We start from the raw sequence: 7,160 nt of genomic DNA, 5'->3' as shown, positions 1-7,160 counted from the left end.
GCCCATGTTGCTCCACCGACATACTTCTTCCTCCTATATATACCTACGTACCCCCAAACTACCAGATACGGAGCCAAAACCCTAATTCCACCGCCGCAACCTTCTCTACCCGTGAGATCCCATCTTGGGGCTTTTCCGGAGTTCCACCGGAGGGGGCATCGATCAAGGAGGGCTTCTACATCAACACCATAGCCTCTCCGATGATGTGTGAGTAGTTTACCTCAGACCTTCGGGTCCATAGTTATTAGCTAGATGGCTTCTTCTCTCTTTTTGGATCTCAATACAAAGTTTTCCACGATTCTCATGGAGATCTATTCGATGTAATCTTCTTTTGCGGTGTGTTTGTTGAGACCGATGAATTGTGGGTTTATGATCAAGTTTGTCGGTGTACAAAAAGAGGGGTACACTTTTTGTACCCCTATAACTATGCACGGGCAGTCTGAGCCACGGGCACCACTGTAAGTGCATCTAGTGCCACCCCTAGTTGGTTTTGGAGTATTGACGACAAAACTAGTTGAGGGACTAATGTGTTTGTGAGAATTGCAGGATAACACAGGTAGAAGTCCCTCATTGATTCGGTTTTCCTACCAGAGATGACCCCTAAAAATGTATGAAGACATTGATGTCAAAGGTGGTATATGAAGATATTCACATTGAAGACTATGACAAGAGAAGACACCGTATGAAGCCTATGGAGCTTGAAGACTTAGATCTTTCGTAGTTCTTTTTCTTCTGTGTTGAGTCATAGGAACCACCGTACTGTTAAGTGGGGTCCAAGAGAACCAGTCAGAATGACTGAAGTGATGCTTAAACAAAAACCTATGTCTTCGAGTGAAGACTATGAGAGCAAATCTTGTCCAGAGTCGGACAAGTCATCTTTGCTTGTAGCCCAAGTAAAGTTGCAGTGTGAGTTTGAAATCTGACCATTGGAACACGTGTCAGTTCCTTAGTGACCCAGGGTCATTTCCGACAAATCAGGTCGGGTTGCCTAGTGGCTATAAATAGCCCACCCCCTACAACCATAAACGGTTGGCTGCTCAGATTTAGAGTACGGCTTTTGTCATTTGAGAGCAACCCACCTCGAAGCCTTTGAGAGAGAATTCCTTGCGAGGATAAAGCCCTAACCACCCAGAGCCAAAGAGAATTAGGCATCACTTAAGTCTTCTTGTCTGAGTGATCTGAAGACTTATTACACTTGAGGACTGTGCATCCTCCAGCCGGTTAGGCGTCGCGTTCTGAGCATCCAAGAGACATTGTGGATTGCCGATGAACGAAGTCTGTGAAGGTTTGGGAGTCTACCTTGAAGACTTACCAGAGTGATTGGGCGAGGTCTGTGTGACCTTAGCTCAAGGGGAATACGGTGAGGACTGGGTGTCCTGAGCTGCGTGTTCAGGACTGGGTGTCCGGGACTGTGTGTCCTTTGGTTTAAATACCTAGCCGCCCTAACCAGACGTACAGTTGTCACAGCAACTGGAACTGGTCCAACAAATCTTTGTCTTCAACGAGTCACTGGTTTCATCCTTCCCTTCTCTTTACATACTGTTACTCTGTGTGAAGTCATTGTATGTTTGCTCTATCTTTTGTCTTCACTGAGTGACTGTGTGATCCGTTTGGCTTCTTAATATCTTCCTGCCTGATCCTTACTACCTGGCTACTATTAGTCATTGTCCTTTCACTTCATTGAATACATGACTATGGTTTATCAAGTGTAGTCTAACTTCCGCTGCATGGTAATAGGTTTATTCCTATCGTTTGTCTTTGAAACTTCCATGTTTTGAAGACTTTCATAAAAATCGCCTATTCATCCCCCTCTAGTCGATATAACGCACTTTCAACGACCACGCCAAGCAAGGCAAGGGAGGTGAGCCAGGGTAAGACTGAAGCTCAAGAGAACTAGAACGACGCCAAGGCCAAGACCACGAAGAGCAAAGGGGATGAAGCGGACTCCCCCGGCAAGATCCTTGCCGGGAGACAGTTTTAGCAACCCCGGCAAGACCCTTGCCGCGGCAACTCGCCCCACACCTACGGAGCAAATCACTCTTCAGTCCACTGCCCCCATGGGGCAAGGATTCGGGAAACATCCCCGTGGTGGCATGCAGATCTTTGTGAGGACATTCAAGATCAGATACACACTATAGAAGATGACGACCCTTGGCGGGATCCCAACCGAGGAAAACCACAAGGCCCCCGGCAAGCACCTTGCCGGGGATGACAGCAGGTGCCTCAGCAAAACCCTTGTCGGGGCCCCGGCAAGGCCCTTGCCAAGGACATCCGCAGGACCACCACTAGGCCCACGCCGACTAAACCTCCACCGCCGTTCGCATGTAGCTGCCGACCCAACCAGCTGGGCAGGCACCTGCGTGGCGGCATGCAGATCTTCGTGAAGACCCACCACTGCGCCACCTCAGCTGCCTGCCTACCTACATGGCATCATAGGCGTTGCTGGCCAGGGCGCGTGTCGACACAAGAAGGAGCGGCGACGGACGAGACAGGTTTCTCCCCCGTCCTCGATAAAGCAAGGACACCTAAGCAAGATGCATTAAATGTGCCTTGTCATGTAATGCGAGGGATAACCTCGCATCACTGTACCCTTTCCACCTCCTGTGTGCCACTGTGGAAACCCCTTTTTCTATAAAAGGAGGCCCGAGGCAACCAGGAGAAGGATTCGGCTTTTTGGATCTCTTCACGCCCCATAGCTAGCTCAAGAACACAGATATACAATCCACCAAAGTAGGAGTAGGGTTTTACGCATCCTCGCGGCCCGAACCTAGATAAAGGAACTGTGTGCTACCTGTTAGATCCGCTCTTCTCACGACCCCGCGCCCCGCTAACCACAGTAGGGATTCTTGTGATCCCATAGGTGTCGTTCCCACCGACATCATTGGCGTGCCAGGTAGGGGCGCAGTTGTGAGAATCGGTTTTAGCAGTTAGTTCGGCGCTTCTTCATCATCATGGCGCCCAAGAAGAAGACGACAGTGGCGGTTGGCCAGTCAGAAGCCGGACAGCCCGTCCTGACGTGGGCGAGCAGCGGACCGGTCGCAGAAAGGACCCAGGGCGCTGCTCGGGAACACCAACACCATCCCAGCAGCCGGAGTTTGGGAGACGGCGATGTTCGTGCGCCTGGTAACGGGCCATACACCGCCGAATCCAAAGACGGAGCCAGGCCCTCCGCGGGTGGCGCGGGGCCTTCCAAGATCGCTGCTGCATCACCCGAAGGCGACATAAGGGCCTCCGAGACTCCCACGCCGGCGCCAACAGCGCGCTCCTCCTAGGCAGCGCGCGACGAACGGCGTCATCACGCCGAAGATCACGGGCGTCGCCGCGGGAAGAGCCCCGAGCGCCACCCCCGGGACGTAGAAGACCTGCCCACTCGTCGAGGCGCTGGTGAAAATGGCATGCGACCGCGGGGTCGTGATAGAGCTCCTTCTGACATGGTCAAAAGTCGAAGCGCGTCGCGATCCGTGCAAGTTTCGCTGCCACCGACGCCAGCAGAGGCCCTGGCGCGCGCGCAGTTGCTCCTCGACTTTCCTCCCACTACGGGGAAACTCGACGAATGGAGAGCCACTATCTGAAGCCTTGTTGTGGTGGCCAACAAATACGAACCAAGTTCGGTGGGGCCCCCGGGTCGACGCTCCGATGGAGTCCCGTGGACCAGTGGCGGAAAAGCCGGCAGCACCGCTACCACGGTGCATTCACCTCTTCCCCATCCGGTACCGCGGACACCGGCTCGTTGCGACATCGCGGGCGACGACATCTCCATAGCATCATCTGACCCGCGGACCCACTGTGACCAGTGCCAAGTTCTTCGGGAACGAGCCCATGAAGACGCTCGAACTACTACGAGCACGGGCGCGGAGCACGCCACCAGTCAGACAGGCGAGCAGGGCCTGCTGTGAACCACCCGGCCCTGGAGAGCCCTGGAGGCCTACCTTACGAGGTAGGCTATCCGGCTTTTACCCGTGAGCCGCGGCAGTTCCAGTGGCCCACTCACCGCACCTTCAAACCCGACGTTGGCGAAAAGTACAACGGCAAGACTCACCCGTCTGAGTTCCTCAGCATCTACACCATCGCGATGCAAGCCGCCAGAGCCCGCGACGATAAGGTGCTTGCGAATTACTTTCCATTGGCTCTTAAACCCAACGCCATGTCATGGTTGATGCACTTGCCGGTAGACTCTATTTCCTCCTGGTCGGATTTGTGCCATGAGTTTGTGGGCACCTTTACTGGGGGTCACCAAGCCCATGGCCAAGCAAGCGACCTGCATGTCATTCCCAGAAGGGAGGCGAGAGTGCGCAAGTATATACATAGGTTCAGCTGGGTACAGTACAATATCCCTGATGTTCACCCTGCCGCCATCATCAGCGCGTTCCATCAGAACGTGCGTAACCGCAAGATGCGCGAAGAACTGGCAATGAACAAGGTGAAAGATGTGACAAAACTCTATGTTCTTGCTGACAAATGTGCCCGAGCTGAAGAGGGAAGGAAGTACCCTGGCGAAGATGCCGGCGTGGAAACCGACTCCTCATATGAGGATACTGCCGCCCCGGCGAAGAAAGGCCGGCGCCGCAACAGGAAGCGCAAAGGTAAAGTTGTGCTTGCCGTCGAGGGATCTGACGACGCCGGCTCCGCCAAGAAAACCAAGGCAGATGACCCCGACAATGAAATTGCCGGATGTGTCGCCTGCCGAGCCTTGGCGGCTGCCGAGAAGCTAGGAAACTTCGACAAGCAATACTGCAAGATCCATCGCACCATGATCTCCAGAACTGCCGACAGGTTGAGCTCCTTGCTGAGAAGCAGAGGGCTGAATATGAGAGGTGGGACAAGGAGAAAGCCCAGGACGGTGCTGGGGGGGTCCGGCAAGAAGCGTGATGGCCAGGCGGGCCGTCGCGGCAAAGATAAACAGCAGGAGAGGCCTGCTCGGGGCCGTGACAAAAAGCCAGAAGACAATGATCACGAAGAGGACGATGAGTCTGGTGACCAAGAATTTCAGAAAGCTACAGAGGCCATGTGCGTCGATGGCGGCGCCTCGCTGCATACCTCTCACCGCCAGCTTAAACAGTGGGTGCGTGAGATTACAGCGGCGGGACCGTCGTTTGATGCCCAAAGGCCGCTGAAGTGGTCCAGCACACCTATCATTTTTGACACTGAGGATCACCCTGATCGCACTACTGCAGTCGGGTGCTTGCCATTGTTGGTTTCACCAACAATATGCAACCTCAAGGTGACAAAGATGCTAGTCGATGGCGGGGCCGGTCTGAACTTAATCTCGCCTGCCGTGATCGAGAAATTGCAGATTCCCGATGAAGACCTCGAAGAGACGGGCACGTTTCAGGGGGTCAACCCGGGAAGAAGTCAACCAAAGGGAAAGGTCATGTTGCCCGTGACTTTTGGGAGTGATCTGAACTACAGGACAGAAAGGATTGTGTTCGACGTTGCCAAGATCCCCTTGCCTTACAACGGGATCCTTGGCCGCCCAGCGCTGGCCAAGTTCATGGCGGCGTCACATTACACCTACAACACCCTAAAGATGTCGGGGCCTGTGACGATCATCACTATCCCATCAGACAAGAAGGATGCGCTAATTTGCGCTGACCAACTCTACCAACAAGCAGTTGCAACAGCCGCCACTGCTAAGGCGCTTGCTCCTGCCGCTGGAGCCCCGAGAAGGCAAAAGAAGAAGACCGGTGAGACCTCAGGCACCCACTCCGGCAAGCGCACCTCTTCGGAGTGTAGCGCTCCCGTCAAGGACATGCCAGAGAGCTCCGCCGACAGAAACAAGAAGTCCAGGGCCACACCGCCGGGAACCAAGAAGGTTTATGTCAAGGAGGACGGCACGGGAGGAGCTTTTACCATAAGCTCCACCCTTGACGACAAATAGGAAGACGTGCTCGTCACCTTCCTGCGGGCGAATGTCGATGTGTTTGCATGGCAAGCATCCGACATCCCCGGCGTTCCCAGGGAGGTGATTAAGCACCACCTTGTTGTCTGTCCTCATGCGTGGCCCGTCAAGCAGAGGGTCAGAAAGCAAGCTTTGGAACGACAAGAGTTCATCAGAGAGGAGATCCGGAAATTGGATGCAGCGGGTTTGGTAAGACGAGTGCTCCATCCAACGTGGTTGGCCAATCCGGTGGTAGTGCGCAAGGCAAATGGGAAGTGGAGGCTGTGTATTGATTACACAGATATTAATAAGGCTTGTCCCAAAGACCCCTTCCCGTTGCCGCGCATCGACCAGATTGTTGACTCCACAGCTGGGTGTGATCTGCTGTCATTCCTCGATGCCTACTCCGGCTACCACCAGATCTTCATGAAAAGGGAAGATGAAGATAAAACGGCATTCATCACCCCATGTGGTACATATTGCTTTATACGGATGCCTTTCGGGTTGAAGAGTGCTGGTTCAACGATTGCAAGGGCGGTCCAGATTGGTTTTGAACCCCAGCTCCATAGAAATATGGAAGCTTATATGGATGATATAGTGGTCAAAACCAAGAATAGGGCAACCCTCATATCAGATTTACAAGAAACATTTGCAAACCTACGCAAGATTAATCTCAAGCTAAACCCTGAGAAGTGCGTCTTCGGCGTCCCGTCTGGCAAGCTTCTCGGGTTCTTTGTGTCACAGCGTGGGATAGAGGCCAATCCGGACAAGATCAAAGCTATAGAGCAGATTGAAGCGCCCAAGCGAGTCAAGGATGTGCGTTGGCTTGCTGGTTGCGTTGCCGCCATGAGCAGGTTCATTTCCAAGTCCGCCGAGCGCACCCTTCCCTTTTTCAAGATTTTGAAAAAGGCGGGCCGATGGAGTGGATGCCAGAAGCCGAAGCAGCATTGCAAGATTTGAAGAGGTACCTCTCCTCCGCGCCAATACTAGTTGCGCCTAGGCCACAGGAACCGTTGCTGCTGTACCTGGCGGCAACGAACCAGGTGGTCAGCGCCGCACTAGTGGCGCAGAGGGAAATTGATGATGAGGTAATAGCAGCGACGGAGCCCGATGCCGAGACGACGCAGCCAATTGAAGTGCCACCGAAGAAGAAAATGATGCAGCACCCGGTCTACTTTGTTAGTTCCCTCCTGCAGGGGGCTAGATCGAGGTACTCCGGTGTGCAGAAACTGCTCTTCGGCCTTCTTATGGCCTCGAGGAAGCTGCGTCACTACTTCCAGGT

The sequence above is a fragment of the Triticum dicoccoides genome, chromosome 3A (genome assembly GCF_002162155.2).
Source record: "Triticum dicoccoides isolate Atlit2015 ecotype Zavitan chromosome 3A, WEW_v2.0, whole genome shotgun sequence".
Taxonomy (NCBI): Eukaryota; Viridiplantae; Streptophyta; class Magnoliopsida; order Poales; family Poaceae; genus Triticum; species Triticum dicoccoides.
This window is presented reverse-complemented; position numbering follows the sequence as displayed.